The sequence below is a fragment of the Bubalus kerabau genome, chromosome 10 (genome assembly GCF_029407905.1).
Source record: "Bubalus kerabau isolate K-KA32 ecotype Philippines breed swamp buffalo chromosome 10, PCC_UOA_SB_1v2, whole genome shotgun sequence".
Taxonomy (NCBI): Eukaryota; Metazoa; Chordata; class Mammalia; order Artiodactyla; family Bovidae; genus Bubalus; species Bubalus kerabau.
The window spans coordinates 94,673,339-94,694,277 of record NC_073633.1 but is presented as its reverse complement, the minus strand read 5'-3'; the positions used below and the strand labels follow the sequence as shown (position 1 = coordinate 94,694,277).

Here is a 20,939-nt window from a genome sequence, read left to right as displayed (position 1 = left end):
GGAAGAGGACCTAATTCTTTCCCATAGATATTCCTAGAAATACCGATCCATGCCTATCTCACAAACAGAAGTTTAGGAACTCAGGGCTTAAATGTTTCACTAAATTTCAGCTGTCTCATTATCTCATTCCTCATTCACAAAAACCACTGATAGAGTACTCTTTATGCCATGCATAGCAAGGCAGCAATTATGAGAGTCCAGAGAGGGATGAGGCATCACTGGAACGAGGGGAGGTGGGGGATGAACAGGATGGTGTGGGCTTAAGAGGGATTTGGATATAAGATCAATTGGACTTTGTTGGTTGATGGGATGCGTAAAGGCAGCACAGAGGGGCTAAGCATCAGAGAAAAGAAAAGAGAGCCAAAAACACGGGAGCCAGGATGATCCCCTGGTGTGACTGGGTGTGACTCCCCGCACAAAGGAGCGCAGCCCCACTGGAAGAAGCTCAGAGGACGACTGCAGCCTGGAGCACAAAGAGTCAACACTCAAAACTCCTGATGCCCGTCTGATTCCTGGCTGTAATTCTATCAACCGCCAAGTCACTTCTGCAGCCCTTTGCACCTGCTAAATCTAATCTGACTCAAACTCAGGCAGGAATGGCCTTCCAAAGGCTAACCTGGTTTCTCCACTAGAATAACAAAGCTGGAATGTAAAATAATTCTATCTGAGGTAAAAAGAGAAGAAAAACTCTGCTGGGGCCTACTAGCAGTCAGACATGGGGTTGCCTACTTTCTTGTTTGAGACCCACAAACAGGGAAGGAACTTTCACCCCCCCACACTTTATAGATAAGGCTCAGAAATTAATTTGTTAAAAGAAGTCAAGTGAAGGACAGTAGATACAGAGACCAGACCAAAGTCATGTCTCATGATTTCTGCTATGACAATATTCTTTCTCATTATTCATGGAGCTTTTCTGAGAAAGAAAAAACACATGAGCTCTATGTTTTGATGGGCCAAATATTGAACTTCCTACTCATGACTTCAGCATAAACCCCCAGATGCATAAGCCCCTTGAGAAAACCTAGGCATTAGTTAACAGAGGGTCAGCGAAACAATAAATGTCGTATCCTCCTAGGACACTCAACAGGTTCCCAATTCTTGAGACCTTCTCTCCCTCTCCTGACAGCTTGCTTTATCCCTGAGCTGATGGTGACCTATACAACCCAACTTATACTGGAGCTGGTGGTGAGGAACCAACATCAGTGGACCTTCAGGGTACAGAGTTTATACAGCCCCAGAGCAGAAAGGGGAAGGACCACCACCCATTTCCACTTATATGACCCACCCTCCTGGGTATACTTGGGCTCCCCAGTGGCTTAGATGGTAAAGAATCTGGCTGCAATGCAGAGAACTGGGTTCGATCCCTGGGCTGGGAAGACATCTGGAGAAGGGAATGGCTACCCACTCTAGTATTCTTGCCTAGAGAATTCCATGGACAGAGAAGCCTGATGGGCTACAGTCCATGGGGGTCCCAAAGAGTCGGACATGAATGAGTGACCAACACTTTCTCTCAGTATACTTACTCCTGCCTCATCATTCTAAGACCCCCATGGAGCCCGAGAGGGAACTATCAAGTTGCAACACGGTGGTGGGAGGGCAGTGGTAAGAGGTCCCAGCTGGCAGAGGCACAGCTTCAGGGCTGGCATCCTGACCACTGACACAGACCCCCACCCTTAGTTGCCCCCACTGCCCCCCTTGCCTCTCTAGGGCCTCTGCTACAGGATGCTGGTGGGCTGCCAGGCATCCATCCTCCCGTCTCCCACCCTGACTTTCCTCTGGGGAATTTGCCTCTCTGCTCGTTTCCCCCAGGCGCCCTGGGGGAAGGTGCTGAATGATCTGTTAGTCTGTCTTTCCCCAACCACAGTTGGGTCCAATGAGAGAATATGAGCTCAGGAACCATGGTGCGGGGTGGGGGGTGGAGTCCTGAAACTCATCCCACAGCCAGGAGGGAAGAGGGCCTATGCTGCTGGCTGGAAGGTTCAGAGGCAATGGGCAGATCCTGAGGATAAAGCCAACACAGCAGGAGACAAGACCAGACTGAGAAAAATCCAGACCTTGGTCACATTACCTGATCTTCTCAATTACATGAGCCAATAAACCATTTTTTGTTTAAACTAGTTCGGACTGAGCTTCTTTGTCATCTTCTCAAGGCTCACCTTAATTTCTACTCTGTAATAAACCTTTCAACTCTTAACATGTCTTATAAAAGAGTCTTTTCTGAAGGTGCCTTTCCTGACAAGATGTGTGCTGAAACATACCCATACTTCAAAGTAAACAGAGTTTCAATTATGAATCACCTGCTCACTAGCTATGTAATCTTAGGTAAGGTGAAGACATGTGTCTCAGTTCCCTTGTAGGTGAAATGGGATAAAACTCTTTTCTCTCCCAAGAGAAATAAAAGAGACCATGGAAAGCACCTGCTATGTGGGGAGCAGAGAGAACTTCTTGGTGAAGGGACCCCTGCAGCTGACTCCCAAGCACACAAGGACTCAATGCCCTACACACAGCAGGTGTTAAGTCAATATTTCTGCGCGGGCTGAGAGAATGACTGTATCCCTCCCCCAGCTCCAGGTCAGAACCTGGGAATATGAGCTGAGCCAAGTCGACCCAGCATGGGGAGCATCTGTCCACAATCTTCTTGGCTTCTAGCCAAGCTCCCAGCCCTGGCAGTTGCAGGAATTCATCAGCTTACCTGGAGTCCCCCTCCCCATCCACAGCACTCACACTAAAGGCAATTCAAGCTCCAGGCAGCTCCCCTCTTTTTAATGTAAACTATGGCCAATGACAAACACACTGAGCAGAAGAGGAAGTGATTGGAGATAATAGAATATTTTAGTAGCCGAAAAAGAAATAATAGAATATTATATTAAGTAGGGAGACCATGGTAAGGGAGACCATGCTTTTCCTGTTTCAAATACAGGAAGAAAACGTAAGCAAAGCACCATGTGGCTATAAAAGAGCAGCCCAGGCTCAAGGATGAAGGACCACTCAGTCAGCTGCTTTTTCACTTCCCAAGGGCAAACTTCAACCAGCCCTCCATGGATGACTCTATCACCTGTGCCCCCGTTACCTGCCTTTTGCTGAGAGGAGGGCTGAGCGTCTGTCTACTTTCCAGCATATCTGCAGTATCAGGTATGAGGTTGGTGGAAGAGGAAGTCGAAATAAATGTTTAAATCAAGAATTATAGTTACTCTTAAATTTCAGCCATCTGTAGGTGATGTCACCGCAGAATCACAGATCGACCTGTGGATGAAGGCTTATCTTTTGTCATTTTTATCTCTAATGAAGCTCTTTTACATGAAGTCTGTCTTATAACCTGCCTTAAATTCTCCTGGAACCAGGTGGCTAATAAACAAGAGACAGACATAGAGGATGGACAGATAGACAGATAGGTATGCACACAGGCTCTGCGTGTTTATATCTCCCTGTCCCATGCTTCCACTTGAATATCATTCTACTGTTCAGCAGAACTCATATCTTCATCACTTAGCAATTAGCATTATCCTTCCTTATTACTCCATCTTGACATTCTAAGAATCACCTAGCATATGAATCTGAACTCACCCCAAAAATAACACATTTTGGCACCAATATTCCATCAACATGTATTTATGGAGCATTCACTCTGATCCACACACTGAATGAGGCACTGTTCCTCATTCCCTTAAGCCAGTCACTGACATCCTAATAATTATCTCCAGAGTCAGATTATGATTTCTACACAGCTCCAGAACAGTAAAACATTTACTTTCTCCCCTGTAATTTCCTAGTCCCTCACTCCTATCCCTTGCCTGGACATTCTGTCGCTCCCAAGAATGTCAACCCAGGTGCCTCTGGAAATCGGGAGGCTGTAGGCAACATCTGGCACACCAGGGGAATGTGTTTGTCTCAGCCCAGCCCAAAATAGTATCTGACAAGCCTGAATCACACAAGTTCTGAAAAACTCACAAGAAATCACCTAAGAAATCTATAGCTGCCTCCTCCAATTTCACTCCCTGTCTGGCTGCTTATTGACTCCTGCAGCCTGTATTGACAGCGTGCAACCCTGCTTCTGGCTGCCTGCTCCCATGCAGTGGTAACTAAACAAGCAGGGAAAAAAAAAAAAAACAAGAAAGAAAAGAAAAACAAGGAAGATCACAGCTCTCACTCATGCCAGAGACCCTGTCCTGGAGCTGGGCACCAGCCTGGAGGCAAAATTTCCAAGCAAAATGGGAGATTTGATAGAGAGAAAATGCCTGAGTCCCCTTCCCTTTCTTTCATTCATCCCCCTACCCTTTCCCCCAGGGCCACGTAGTTCGTTTGGCTGCTGCAAACCTCTGCTCCACATTTAAGCTTCCAGATACCACTTTTGCACCAATAAAACATGTCTGATATAAAGCAAAGGGGGTACAGCCCACCCCCCACTGCAGCTCTCAAATCTTTTTCTTTTAAAGGTGACCTGAAAGACTTACCTGCGAAGCTTGAGTTAATTTCACTGCAGAAACAGAAGTGCAGGGTACATTTCTCTAGGAACGCACCACCTCGGGGAGCCAAAACCGCGAAGAGAGGGACCACCACAATGCCTAAGCCCTCTAGTCCTGTGTCTCTCCCGGAGCAATTGATAATCTCACTAACACCTACAACAGTGTGCAGGAAGCTGCCTTCCTAACACCGCCCTCGGTGTTCGTGATTTTGCAACTCTCTCACCCTTCAAATCTTAGTGCAGTGCTGGCAATTAGAAACCTGCACACATCTGGGGCCTGGGACAGGGTGCTTTGTGCATACACTGGAAGCTGCAGCCAGCATGGGGGGACTCTCGCAGCCTTGTCCTCTCTCTAGGGATTTATTTGAATCTGCAGATTGTGTCATGCCAAACCTGTCTCCTTGCTCAGTGTGAATCACCTACTCGGGAAGTCACATGGACCCAAGATTCCCAGAATGAGAGCTCTGTGCTGGGAAATACCGGGGGTATCTACTCTCCTATTAGCCACAGCCTTTAAATAACTATTTTGATCAGAATGCATGACTGGAGAGGAGATTGTGAAGTGAAGCTGCTATTGCAGTGAGCAGAAAAGAAGTCAGGGCAAAAGCCAGCATGCTTCCTATGGGAAACCGTTTCCTGGGGCCCCTACCTCCTATTAGCTGGTTCAGAGTTTCAGAGTAGCTGCAAACATCTGGAATACTCTGCAACAAATGCAAGGGTCTTGAAATTCTCTTGTTTCAGACCTATGACCCAGCAGTCCTCCTCTCTAACCTAACCCCAGGGTTCACTGAGCTCCCAAGGGTATTTTAGATTGTATCTGTCATGTCTTTGCTCCTACCTTAGACAAGAAGCAGAAATGAGGGGGATAGGGTACTATATATGGATTTCTCATCTTGTGTTCTTAACAAATATAGACTTGTTTATTACCTAAATCTCTCAGAGGGAAGGGGCATCCTCTTTATTACTTCTTATTAATAGTGTTAACAACAACATTAATAATAGAAGTTGGCATTTGTTATATTGCAAGTACTGTTCATAGAGCTTTTCATGCATCATCTCATGCAATGTCCTACCAATTTTGTGAGACCCATGTACCAGGTATTCTCCCCATTATAGAAATGAGAACGCCTGGTGTTAGAGCTGCTAAGCAAGTTGCCCATGGTCACATGGCTAAGCATGGTTTCAAGGCTGATATCCAGTCCCCTCTAACTTCAGAACACTGCGCTGTTCCACCACGTTGAGGAGGCATTTAGAGTAAGCTCGGAATCATTCATATCCTTCATACTTGAAATCTTTGGCCATTTATGTATTACTCACCTTCAGGATCGGAGAAGGTGATGGCACCCCACTCCAGTACTCTTGCCTGGAAAATCCCATGGATGGAGGAGCCTGGTAGGCTGCAGTCCATGGGGTTGCGAAGAGTCGGACACGACTGAGCAACTTCACTTTCACTTTTCACTTTCATGCATTGGAGAAAGCAATGGCAACCCACTCCAGTGTTCTTGCCTGGAGAATCCCAGGGACAGGGGAGCCTGGTGGGCTGCTGTCTATGGGGTCGCACAGAGTCGGACACGACTGAAGTGACTTAGCAACTTAGCAACAACACCTTCAGGATACTCTTCTGTTGCAGAAGAGATCTGTTCAAGAATATCATCATATGCTGGAGATCTCAGAAAGAATGACAAAGTTTTTTAAAAGAACAAAGTTCTTTGAAGCACCTGGGCAGCACCTTCTTGCTTATAATTCTTGTAAATATAAATTTCCTAAGAATCATGACATACTCAATTTAAAAAAATATAAATCCACTTAATAAATCATTGCTGTCAATACTAAATTCTTGAATGTGATTTTTTTTAAGTAATCACTTATTCTGACTTTTCACTAATTCAGACTTTTTTGGTTATCAAATGATAAAGGTCTGCTTGTAGACATTTTCTTCAGAGACGTTTAATACACATAATATCCTCAGAGAAGATGGAAAGCATCAATCCCCTCGCCTTATGGACATTCAGAAGAACACACAGAGGCCCCTGCGAGGACAGCGGCACACAGCACACAATGTCCAATGTACAGCAAGCCAGATCGCCCAGAACAATTCAACGTCCACTCACAGATCCATTACTCACTACGTGCAGGAAGACAAAAACACCATTTTAAAGAGCAACATAACTCTCTGAAGTTGTGTGGCTTTGGAAGCCAGCAAACCAGGTTCTCAAACTTACTAGTTTAATCTGGCCAAGGCATTAAAAGTTACTAAAACTAGTTACCGGTAAACTGATGACTACGTTCTTCTGTCAAGCATTGCCTTCTGAACTGTGCTGACTAGCTTGGCTTCTCAGACCAAGGAGTTAAGTATGACTTGTAGATTTAATCCTTATGTGGGCCAGTTAGCTTCATACAAGGCAGAAAGCGGTCCATGGCCAGACATTGGCTATTTGCACAAGCAAAGAGACATAACTTCTGCCTTTCATTATAAAAATCTGAGGAAGGGAACAGTGGAGACAGTATCTCCACTTTGAAGACAGTGACCAACACTAAATTCATACAACCATACACTAAATTTATAATAATCATGAGGCTTAATTAAAAATGTATATAAAGTATAATGTGCAGTCCAGGGATTGAGTAGGTGAAAAGCTTTCAGACCCGTCACCTTCTCACTGATATCCAAGCCCTTCAAGGATCCTTAGACCTGTGTAATTTTTTAGTGTCTCTCCCAATGTCTGTAATCCCATGAAATAAACTAAGTACTTGCTAGTTAATAGATTGACCATTAGGTAAAATTTCTATAAAAGATTCTTATAAAGCTCAAGTAGGAGAAAACCATCACCTCTTTAGCAGAGGAGGATGTTAGGTCCTAAAAACACAGTAAAATTACTATCAGATAAAGGAAGAAGCACAAACTTTCTTTAGAGGTCATGGAAATTTTTAGACTTCATCTATCTGCCTTTTATCTATTATATTAGGAATATAATGGATGGAGGGGAAAACTATCACTGCTTGGCTCCAAGGTCAACTCATAAGAAGAGACTGCTATATTCCTGTTTCTGAGGAAATTTTCTCTTAAAGAAGAAAAATATCTTTTCAACCATGACTACATCATCCCCTTTTAATATTCCTAGCAGAATATACAAAAATGTTTTGCAGTTATTTCTTTGTAAATACTCAAAATTGAGAGAAAAGGGTAAAAAACCAAAATTCAATATAGCCAATTATTTATTTTATTTTCTGTTCCTTATGCCTTAAAAGTAAAAAACAATGAATGCACTGTAGAGGAAACGCTCTGGAAAATTTCCCTTAGTTGTAATTAATTCTAGTTTCCCTCTGAAACTATTAGTGTCTTGAGGGAAGAGCCTCTCTTCTGCTCTGCATTTTTGCAGAGGATTTGTTTCTACTGTTCCACAAACAGGGCAATTCAATGGCTAGAGGTAACATTGACAAGACCAGTTAAAGACCATGACAGGGGATGTCCCTGGTGGTCCTGTGGTTAAGACTTTGAGTTCCAGTGCAGTGGGTTCAAGTTTGATCCCTGGTGGGGGATCTCAGATCCCAAATGCCCTTCAGTCAAAACACCAAAATATGAAACAGAAGCAATACTGTAAAAAATTCAATAAAGACTTTAAAAATGATCCACATTAAAAAAAATCTTTTAAAAAAAGACCATGACAGTGCTGTGAACTTTCCAAGGATCTAGTCAAATAAGAGTGATAGCAAATACAAATTTTTATCAAAAATAGGCAATGCATAGCCAGCTATTAAGGCCCTATTAAGCACGGGTTCATAAGGCAGCAGTTAAAAGTTGAGTGTGAGAGGAGTATAGATAGGGTAGTAGAGAGTAGTTAGAGGCTGGTACCAAAACAAGTGAAAACAGGAGAGAGGTTTAAGGCCATTAGGAGCAGTAAAACACAGAGATGGAAAATTCACATCCACTGAGCCAGAGACTTTAAGGAGAGTCCAGTATCTCAAATAGCTTCCTGGGAGCTTTACCCTGAGTCCCTAGAGTCAGTCGATAACTGGCCATCAGATGGTCCTTCACTTATTAGGCATTTATCAAGTGCTTTGGTGTTTTTAAAACAAATGCACAGACTTCCAGACTTACACTTCAGAGAAGATGGAGTAGACACCCCTGTTCCTATTCCTTCTTTGGTGGTGGTGATTCAGTCATTACACCGTGTCCGACTCTGGTGACCCCATGGGCTGTAGTCCACCAGGCTCCTCTGTCTATGGGAATCTCCAGGCAAGAATACTGGAGTATGTTGCCATTTCCTTCTCCATTCCTTCTATTAAGTACAATTAAAACCCAATACATGATATACAAAATAAGCATAAATAGACTCTGAATGGTAGAGAGAAGGTAGAATGAGTAGGGAGTTAAGGATATAAAGAAGGACCTGTCTGTGAGTTCTCTGAGTTTTCTTTCTGTCTCATATGTTACAGACTAGATGCTGGGGAAACTGGACATAGAAACACCAGAGGGTGCAAGTAAAAAAAAAGAAAAAACAAAAACAAAAACCATCAAGCCAGAGAACCAGAAAAGGTCTGGCAAGGCAGAAAACTTTGACAAAGTAACTGCTGTACTCTAGCCAAACACTATAAGAAAGAAGATTGGTTTCACCCCTACCCAGATCAGCAAAGAGCAAGTGAAGAATCTAAAACTCCACCCTTGCCAGGCTGTAATGAGGCATCTCAACTTGCCCATCTGTGCGGAATCAGAGAAGGCCAAGTGGGAGACAAAACTTTCACTTCTGCCATGCAGTAACAAAATCCCCCAACATCACGGTGGCAAATGAGAGCTGCATGTGGAGCCTGAAGTTTTTTACAATAACAAGCAATCACTCTCTAGCCCCTCTGGGTGTGTGTAAGAGGAGACCTCTTACCACATCTTGCAGTAAGAAAGCAACTGCTTCACTATCATCTCAGTATTAGTGGAGGCTAGTGGGGAGTCGGGGCTCCAAACCTTTCCCAAGAGTAAGGAGCCCCACCCTCAAGTATCAAGGGTGAGAAGAGAACCTAGATTTGCACCTGGACTGGGCAGTAAGGAGGTGGCTTCCTGCACCATTCCCTAACACAGCAATGTCAGACATAGCCAGGTAAACCAGAAAGTTTAAATAAAATCCAAAGTCTCAAAACATACAAACAAAATGCTCAGATTGCAATTGAAGATTAGGAGTAACAGCAAGAACCAAGACAATCTCCAACTGAATGAAAGGAGAAATCGGTAGATATCAACAGTGAGATGATAGAAACGTTAGAATTATCTGACGAAGATTTTAAAGTGGCTGTCATGCAAGTGCTTCAGTGAGCACTTATAAACGCATTTGAAGCAAATGAAAAATTAAAGAGTCTCAACAGAGAAATTAAAGTATCAGCAAATAAAAAGACAGTATAAATAAGAACAAAGTGGACATTTTAGAACTGAAGAACACAGTAATTAAACCAAATGAAAAGCTCAGTGGATGGCACGACAGCAGAATGGAGGACACACAGAGGGAAAAAGTCAGCGCAGTGGATGACAGGACAGCATAAATTACCTGATCCGAGCAAGAGAGAGAAAAGAGACAGGAAAGACGAGCAGAGCCACAGGGACCTGGGCACTAAAACAAAAGATGTAACATTTATTATGCTATTAAAGTCCCAGTAACATTTATTATGCTATTAAACTCCCAGGAGAAGAGGGGAAGGGAAGCATGGCTGAAAAAGAAGTCAAAAGAGTAATGACTTAAACTTTCCCAAATATGGTCAAAGATATTAACCAATTGATTCAAGAAGATGGATGAACTGCGAGCAGATTGAATTTTAAAAATCCACACCATGACACATATGATAGACTAAATGATGCTCCTTGGATTCCTACGTGGAAGCTCTAACCGTCATTGTGACTATATTTGGAAATAAGGCTCTTAGGAGGTAATTAAGCCAACTCATTGGAAAAGACACCCTGATGCTGGGAAAGACTGAGAGCATGAGGAGAAAGGGGCAACAGAGGATGAGATGATTGGATGGCATCATCGACTAAATGGACATGAGTTTGAGCAAACTCCAGGGGAGATTGAAGGACAGGGAGACCTGGAATGCTGCAGTCCACGGGGTCACAAAGAGTTGGACACGGCTGAGCAACTGATCCCAAAGAAAGGCAATGCCAAAGAATGCTCAAACTACCACACAATTGAACTCATCTCACATGCTACTAAAGTAATGCTCAAAATTCTCCAAGCCAGGCTTCAGCAATATGTGAACCATGAACTTCCTGATGTTCAAGCTGGTTTTAGAAAAGGCAGAGGAACCGAGATCAAATTGCCAACATCCGCTGGATCATCGAAAAAGCAAGAGAGTTCCAGAAAAACATCTATTTCTGCTTTATTGACTATGCCAAAGCCTTTGACTGTGTGGATCACAATAAACTGTGGAAAATGCTTCAAGAGATGGGAATACCAGACCACCTGATCTGCCTCTTGAGAAATTTGTATGCAGGTCAGGAAGCAACAGTTAGAACTGGACATGGAACAACAGACTGGTTCCAAATAGGAAAAGGAGTACATCAAGGCTGTATATTGTCACCCTGCTTATTTGACTTATATGCAGAGTACATCATGAGAAACGCTGGACTGGAAGAAACACAAACTGGAATCAAGATTTCCGGGGGAAATATCTATAACCTCAGATATGCAGATGACACCACCCTTATGGCAGAAAGTGAAGAGGAACTAAAAAGTCTCTTGATGAAAGTGAAAGTGGAGAGTGAAAAAGTTGGCTTAAAGCTCAACATTCAGAAAACGAAGATCATGGCATCCGGTCCCATCACTTCATGGCAAATAGATGGGGAAACAGTGGAAACAGTGTCAGACTTTATTTTTCTGGGCTCCAAAATCACTGCAGATGGTGATTGCAGCCATGAAATTAAAAGATGCTTACTCCTTGGAAGGAAAGTTATGACCAACCTAGATAGCATATTCAAAAGCAGAGACATTACTTTGCCAACAAAGTTTCATCTAGTCAAGGCTATGGTTTTTCCTGTGGTCATGTATGGATGTGAGAGTTGGACTGTGAAGAAAGCTGAGTGCCGAAGAATTGATGCTTTTGAACTGTGGTGTTGGAGAAGACTCTTGAGAGTCCCTTGGACTGCAAGGAGATCCAACCAGTGCATTCTGAAGGAGATCAGCCCTGGGATTTCTTTGGAAGGAATGATGCTAAGGCTGAAACTCCAGTACTTTGGCCACCTCATGCGAAGAGTTGACTCATTGGAAAAGACTCTGATGCTGGGAGGGATTGGGGGCAGGAGGAGAAGGGGACGACAGAGGATGAGATGGCTGGATGGCATCACTGACACGATGGATGTGAGTCTGAGTGAACTCCGGGAGTTGGTGATGGACAGGGAGGCCTGGCGTGCTGCGATTCATGGGGTCACAAAGAGTCGGACACGACTGAGCGACTGATCTGATCTGAGCAACTGATGAAGTGCTGTTTAAAAGCAACTCACTTAACAACAAAGGTTAAGTGAGTTCATACGGGTGGGATTCTAATCCTATAGGATTAGTGTCCTATAGGAAGAGAAAGAAAGAGATCTCTGTCTCTGCCCTGCGTGGACATAGCAAGAAGGCAGCAGCCATCTGAAAGTCAGGAAGAGAGCTCTGACTGGAACCCAAATATGCTTGCACCCTCTCAGACTCCAGAATTGTGAGAAAATTAATCTCTGTTGTTTAAGCCACCTAGTCCATGGTATTTTGTCCTGGCAGTCCAAGCTGATTAAGACAACATATCACAGTCAAACTTTCAAAATGAAAGACAAAGAAAGAATCTTGAAAACAGCCAGAAAAAAACGACACCTTACCAACAATGGAAAAGTAATTTAAGTGACAGTGGATTTCTCATCAGAAACCATAGAAGACAGAAGGAAGTGACACAACAGTTTTCAAATTGTTGAAAGAGAACAACTGTATGCCTAGAATCTTCATCTAGTGAAAATATCCTTCAGGAATTAGAGGAAATCAAAATATTTTCAAATAAAAGAAACTTGAAAGAATTTGTTGCTAGCTCACCTACCTTAAAATAACAGCTGACGGATGTTCTCTAAATGAAGGAGATGATAAAAGTAAGACTCTTAAAGCATCAGGCAGGAAGGAACAACACAATAGGCAAAAAATACAGGTAATAAAGTAGGCTTTTCATCTCCTCTAGATTCTTCTAAACTATGTATGACAGTTGAAGTAAAAACTACTACACTGTCTGACTTGGTTCTAAACACATGTAGAGAAAATATTTAATATTATATTATGAAAGGATAAAAAGACATAAAGGGAAGTTTATTTGAGGTTTCTACATTTCACAAAAACTTTTAGAATGATGATACCAGTAAACTGTGGTTTCGTATACGTGTGTGTGAAATATGTAGAGCAAGCACTAAAGGTAGCCATACAAAGAAATACACTCCAAACACTATAGATACATCGAAATACTAAATCTAAAAAAAAGAAAAAAATTCATGTAAGCAACAGGAATAAAGCAAAAGGAAAAGAAGAACAAAGAAATAGAGAAAACAAAACAAAACAAAAAAACGGTAAACTCATGCCCTAACATATAAATAATGACATTAAATATAAAAGGCATATAAATATATGAACTAAAAGAGAATGCAGGATGGATTGAAAACATGACCCAACTAAATGCTGTCTACAAGAAATTCACTTCCAGTATAACAATATAGATAGGGTGAAAGTACCATGATGGAAAATATATATGATGTCAACATCAATAAAAAGTAGGGGTGGCTTTATTAATACTAAGTAAATTAGACTCCAAGGCAAAAATATAATATACAGAAAAATTATTATATAATGAAAATAGGATTGATCCACCAAGAACACATGAGCTTATGTGTGACTCTACCAAACAGCAGAGCTGCAAAATATGTGAAGCAAAACTGTTAAAACTGAAATTGTTAAAACCAATCCAACTATATTTGGAAAATACATAAGCCCTCTCTTCAACTGACGAAACAAGCAAAATAGAAAATCACACAATGTAGACGAGCTTAACAACACCATCAACTAACAGTGTCTAATTGACATTTATAGAACACTCCACACAACAGCAGAATATACAACATTTTCAAGTATCCATGGAAAGCCCACATCCAAAACAGCCCACATCCTGGGCAGTAAAATGAACCTTGACAAACTTGAAAGACTTGAAGTTATATAGAATGCATGTGCCAACCAAAATGGAAATAAACTAGAGATTAGCAAAAGCATAACATGAAATTCTCCAAAAAACTGTAAACTTAAACAGGACATTTCTAAATAATACACAACTAATAAAAAGAATCTGAGGAAAATCAAATAACATGTTAAACTGAAGGAAAATAAAAGTACAACATATCAAAATCTGTGGGACAGAGTCAAAGCAGCACTGAGAAAGAAATTTATGGCAGTAACTGGATACAAAGACAAGAGGAAAAGTCTCAGATCAATCATCTAAGCTCACATCTCAAGAATCTCGCAAAAGAGAAAAATAAATCCAAAGCAAGGAGAAGAAAGAGTAACAACTAATAAAAACAAAACGAAACAAACAAACAAAAAAAACACTGTAGAAATCAATGAAATAGAGTTGGTGCCATGAACTGATCAATAAAATTGGAACAGCTTCCTGCCAAGGCTGACAAAAAAAAAAGGGAGAAGACACAAACTACCAATATTATAAATGAAATATGAGATTTCACCATAAACCCTCAGACACCAACAGAATAATAAAGGAATACTACAAACAATTCTACGTACATAAATCTCACAATATAAATGAAATGGACCAGTTCCTCGAAAAACACTATCTACCACAAAGCATTCCACATGAAATAAATCATTTGAATAGTCACTTAACCATCGATGAATATAATACTCCCCCAAATGAAACCTCCATACCCAGAAGTCTGCACTAGAAAATCCTACCAAACATTTAAATAATTAACACTAATTCTCTATAATACCTTCCTGAAACAAAGAAGAGAATTCTCCAGTTCATCTTATGAAGCTAACGTTACTCTGACACCAAAATGAGACAAGGACAGTACAAAAAAGAAAACTGCAGATCAAATCCTTCATGAAGAGACACAAAAATCTTAACAAAATATTAGCAAATAGAATTTAGCAAGACATACAAATAACTATAAACCATGACTAGCTGGGGTTTATTCCAAGCATACAAGTTTGGTTCAATATTCAAAAAATGTGTCAGTGCATCCACCAGGTCCCCAGGCTAACAAACAAAAATCACATTATCATCTCAATTGATGCAGAAAAAAGCATCTGAAAAAACAATTTAATACCTATTCACAATTTTTTTTAGAACTCTCAGAAAAATTTGAATAGAAGTGAACTTTCTTATCATGATAGAGAACATCTATTAAAAAAAAAAAAACCTACACGTTGATTAAAAAAAAAAATCCTACAGCTAACAATAGTGAATGACTGAATTTTTCCCCTTGAAGATCAGGAACAAGGCAAGAATGTGTCATCATTCTCACCCAAGATGATATTGAAAATTCTCACCAATGAAATAAGGCAAGAAAAGGAAAAAAAATACAGAAGTGAAGGAAGAAACGAAAACGTCCCTATTTGCAGATGAAATGGTTTTCCATGTAGAAAATCCCAAGGAATCCACACACGTACATACATACACCTAGAACTAATACGTGAGTTCAGTAAGGTCACGGGACACAAGGTAAACATTAAAAAAATCTACTGTATTCCTGTATACTAACAATGAACACATGGACATGAAACTTTCAAGGGTAATACCACTTATAAATTACTCAGAAAAATCCAGTGCTTGATATAAATCTAACAGAACTTGTACATGGAAAACTACACAATGCTAACAAAAAAAATAAATAAATAAATTGAGATATACTATGTTCAGGGATTAGAAAACCTGATAAAGATTTCAATTCTCCCAAGTTGATACACAAGTTTTTAACATGGCTTCTTTCAAAATTTCAGCAAGATTTCTTATAGATATAACGGAGATTAATTTAATTTATATGAAATGGAAAAGCAACTAGAATAGCTAAAAGAATATTGGAAAAGAAGAATGAAGTAGGAGGAATCGGTCTGTCCAGTGTCAAAACTTACACAGCTATAGAAATCAACACTGTATGGTATTAGTGGAGGGACAGACATACAGACCAACGGACCAGAATCGAGAACCCATAAACAGGCCTACACAAATATGCTCAACTGATTTTTGACAAAAGTACAAAAGCAGTTCAATGGAGGAAAAATAGTCTTTTCAAAAAATGGTGCTGGAAAATTGTACATCCATATGTTCAAGCAAAAACTGAACCTCAACTTCTCTCATTCTTTACCCCCAAATTATCTCAAAATACATCATGGGCTTAAAAGCAAAATGCAAAAATATAAAATTTTTAGGAAAAAATATAAGAGAAAGTCTTCAGGATATAGGGTTCTGCAAAGAGTTCTTGGGTTTGACGGCAAAAGCACAATTCATAAAAGAAAAACTTGATAAATTGGTTCTCATCAGAATTATTAACTCTTGCTTTGTGAAAGACCAAGAAGACAAAAACACAAGCTACAGAGTGGGAGAAAATATTTGCAAACTGTGTCTCTGACATAGGACTAGTATCTAGAATATGTACAAAAAAAAAAAATCTAAACTCAACAGTTAAAAAATCCATTTAGAAAATGGGCAAAAGAGCTGAAGAGATATTTTATCAAAGAGAATATACATATAGAAAATAAGAATATGAAAAAATGGTTAACACATTAGTAATTATGTAAATGCAAATTAAACCACAATGAGACAGCACTACACACCTGTCTGAATGACTGAAATAAAAATTAGTGACAACACAGCAAAGATAGGGAGAAAGCAAAATATATATATCATGCTAGTGGTATTATAAAATCAGACAGCACTCTGGAAAATACTTGGCTGTTTCATAAAAATCTAAACATGAGACTGCCTAGCAATTGCACTAGTGAATATTATTTCAACAAAATAAAAATACATGTTCACATAAAAAATTTTGTACATAAATATTTATAGCAGCTTTTTTCATAATAACCAGATTGGAAATGACCCAGATATCCTTCAATTGGTAAGTGGTTAAACTGTGGCATATATTTTGCTAAATAAATCAAGTTAATCCCAAAGGTTGCATAATACATAACTCCATTCACATAATAGTCTTAAAATGGAAAAATTACACAAATGAATGGATTTGTTTTCCATTGGAGATTAGTTGCTGGGGTTTAAGGAGGCAGTGAGGTGTGAAGCAAGTGGGTTTGGCTATAAAAGGGTAACCTGAAGGATCTTTGAGTGGTGATGGAAATATTTTGTATCTTGGCTAATATCAAAGTCAACATTCTTTGTGATGTTGTGACATCAAACAATAGATTTGCAAGATGTTACTGGAGAGGGGAACTAAGTAACGGGTACTCATATCTCTCTGTATTATTTCTTACAACTGCATATGATACACAATTATCTCAAAATAAGAAGCTTAATTTTAAAGATTGGGGGAAGAAATACCATATATTCTCTGATTATTTCCTGGTTAGGTCTTTTCCCTGGAACCTTCTAGATGTAAAGTCAGCCTTGTTCCAATTTACAAGTCATTATCACTAAATCACAATCTTCTCTGTTCTAGCAGATTAATGAAAAGTCTAGGGCTCTGAAAAGCAGAACTTTTTCTCTTCTAACTTATTACCAGGCCTCAGATTCTCAAAGATAAAACAAAATGAATCTCCTCTCCTTTTACCCACTTTATGGTACTCTAGGAATTACAATTATTCTTTCAATAAATAAAATTGCTTTAATATTCAGCCTCACTCTTCCCAGGAGTAAATAGTTCCTTTCTTATTAGTTCAAATCCTAATGGGGTACCACATTTAGCAAAATATTATTCTTTTATACTATTTGATACACTTTTGGTCTGAAGAATGAGATCATATCTAAAATACACCAAACCAGGGACTTCCCTGACCACCCAGTGGTTAAGACTCCATGCTTGCATTGTAGGGGCCACAGGTTTAATCTCCAGTCAAGGAACTAAGATCCTACATGTCTCAAAGCACAGCCTAAAATTAAGATAAAATACGCCCAACCAACTTTTGAACTCTTAATTCTGGCATGAAATACTTTCATTGAACTTCTCTAGATTGAAAGTCTTCTTGCTATAATCCACTACTGGAGATGACCATGTGTGCCAGATTGATCCTTGTTTCTAAAATGAAGAGACTATGAAAGGTTATAATAGTAGGGACTCTCCTAGCAGTCCAGTGCTTAAGACTCTGTACTTCCATGGCAGGGCTCATAGGTTCAATCCCTGGTTGGGGAAGTGATCCCATATGCTTCGACATGCAGCTCCTCCCCCCCCAAAAAAATAGATAATAATAGTAGAAATCCAAAATAATACTAAAGATAATGATAATAATAAATTAATAATCAGATCAGATCAGTCGCTCAGTTGTGTCCAACGCTTTGCGACCCCATGAATCGCAGCACGCCAGGCCTCCCTGTCCATCACCAACTCCCGGAGTTCACTCAGACTCACGTCCATCGAGTCAGTGATGCCATCCAGCCATCTCATCCTCTGTCGTCCCCTTCTCCTCCTGCCCCCAATCCCTCCCAGCATCAGAGTCTTTTCCAAGGAGGCAACTCTTCGCATGAGGTGGCCAAAGTACTGGAGTTTCAGCTTTAGCATCATTCCTTCCAAAGAAATCCCAGGGCTGATCTCCTTCAGAATGCACTGGTTGGATCTCCTTGCAGTCCAAGGGACTCTCAAGAGTCTTCTCCAACACCACAGTTCAAAAGCATCAATTCTTCGGCACTCAGCTTTCTTCACAGTCCAACTCTCACATCCATACATGACCACAGGAAAAACCATAGCCTTGACTAGACGGACCTTTGTTGGCAAAGTAATGTCTCTGCTTTTGAATATACTATCTAGGTCGGTCATAACTTTCCTTCCAAGGAGTAAGCATCTTTTAATTTCATGGCTGCAGTCACCATCTGCAGTGATTTTGGAGCCCAGAAAAATAAAGTCTGACACTGTTTCCACTGTTTCCCCATCTATTTCCCATGAAGTGATGGGACCAGATGCCGTGATCTTCATTTTCTGAATGTAGAGCTTTAAGCCAACTTTTTCACTCTACTCTTTCACTCTCATCAAGAGGCTTTTACATTTACTGAGCACTTGTCATGTGTGAAGCATTATGTTAAGCAATTTATATCATCTCACTTAAACCTCATCAAACCACATTCCAAAATGGTAGATGCTATTATCATCCATATACTATAGGCTCATTTCGGCTTACAGAGTTGAACTAACCTTCCCAAGGACACAGCCAGGCCATGGGAAAACATAGATTCAAATCTAGACCTTCTGACCCTAAAGCCCACAATCTTAACAACTACTGTAGTGTTTAAGCTTCTTTCAAGATCTAAGAGTTTGATAAGTCCCTTCTGTCAAAAATATTACGGGATGGAATTCCAACACTGGGTGATGGGTTAGTCTGATCAACTCTTAGGGTTTATGATGTCTGAGGAGTGTGCCTGCATTGTAATAAGAGTGGATGGCAGAGTTAAGAGTATCTACATACCATTGAGCACAGATATTCAACAAAATAAAACCTCTGTCTACATCGCCACCCTGGAGCTCTGGATAACTATGCTCAGTCTCTACTGCATTTCTTAATATGTTAATAACTTTCAGCCAGTGACTTTCTGTAAGACCAAAATTCTCTTGAAAGATGATTGTCAAACCATCTCTCTCCCTAGTGGGTCTCTGCAACACTTTTATTCCAATTCCCATTCTCATTGGTCTCTCTTTCCCTCTTTACCTTCATTCTTTCCTTGTTCTTGGCTTCCCCGTCTCCCTGATTTCTGCCCTTCAGCAGAGGAGAAATCACATCCCTATGTAATCCTTGCCCAGTTTAAAACAAGGACATGTCTTGAGGCTGAAGAAACCACATCCTGTCCTTCCATTCTGAGATGGTGAAAAATAATATTTAAAACAAAATTTTAGTTCTTGGTACTTGTGAAAATAATTATTTCAGCACAAAGCTGCACCGATATTTTTTTTTTCTTTACAACATGCTGAGACTATACCAAAAATAAAATGTGACCTTAAAAAAACATACTTTTTATTCTCTTTTTAATTTTCTTTCTCGGCTCCATGTGGATGCGTGCTCACACATACACTTACATGCATGTGTGCACACACAACTTTTTAGGCATTCCCGTCAGCCTCTCAGGGACCTCTGACCAGTTACAGCAATCCACAGCACACTGCTGAGTGCATAAAAGCTCATTCAAGACCACACAGAGAAAACTAGCATTTCCCACTGAGACAAGCCAGAGTTTCAAAACTGTCAGAAAAATAAACAATCAAGAGACTTGTGTGCCTTTGCTATGGGGTCTGTGTGCAGATATCACTATTCAGTTTTTAAAAATCCATGGAAGTCTCACTTTATCATCCTTCAAGCACTTCATGAGTGCCTGCCCATACCTGCCCCAGAGAAGGGTCACAAAGGATCTCATAGATATACCCACACACTTGAAGACTTAACCTTCCAAGAGACCCTTTTTGCCTTTCATGAGTCCATACTTCTTGTTCCTTCCATCAAAGGAGGAACTCTCCTATCTTGAGCTCTTAGCTAATCCACACATAAAGTCAACTTCTGCATCCCAGAGCAAATGGAGAAAGAATGTGATGAGATCATGAAAGCTGTGGATTATCTAAAAGACTCACTTCATTGGCTATGAAATGATCTTTCAAGCAGTCAAGTTATGTGGTTGCATTATTTTGCTTAGGTTATCACTGTAAACTGATACCTCCCCCAACCCCACCCCTCCCCTGCAAAAGAAGTCTCTAAAATTGTAGGACGAAGTCAGATTGGGAAGAAATGTTTGCTATCAAAACAGCAATAAAGCTAATGCAAAGAACAACTGCAGACAGAGTATCAGCTCTATCATTCTCACTTAAAGAAGTAAAGGCAGATATAAAACATATTGGAGCATATGGCCAAAGTCTGGCTTGGAATCTGTAGCATGTCCCAAGAAGTGGGTCTAAACCTCATGGCACTAGTTTTCCATCGATTTCCTATCCCAAACCTTTCAGACCTGAGGGCCAGAGAGCAAGTATTTTAGGTTCTGCAGTTCCTTAAAATCTCTGTCAAATCTATTCAACTCTGCCATTGTGGTGCAAAAAAATACATACACAATGAAATGCACACAAATAAATGTGCCTGTGTGCCAATAAAACTTTATTTGCAAAAAACAGGTGGTGGACACATAAGGATTATGTACCATTGTTTAACAACCCTTGCTTTAGATGCTTATTGATTAAGCCCAATGGTCACTTACATTTTTTTTTAATTTTATTTTATTTTTAAACTTTACATAATTGTATTAGTTTTGCCAAATATCAAAATGAATCTGCCACAGGTATATATGTGTTCCC

At 40.3% G+C, this 20,939-nt stretch overlaps 1 protein-coding gene across 37 annotated transcripts in view; it reads right to left on the bottom strand.

The window, feature by feature from the left end:
- The window catches only part of LOC129621864 (neurexin-3-like), a 300,739-nt gene that overhangs the window by 46,444 nt on the left and 233,356 nt on the right, over positions 1 to 20,939 (bottom strand). The gene's annotated exons all lie outside the window — the stretch shown is intronic.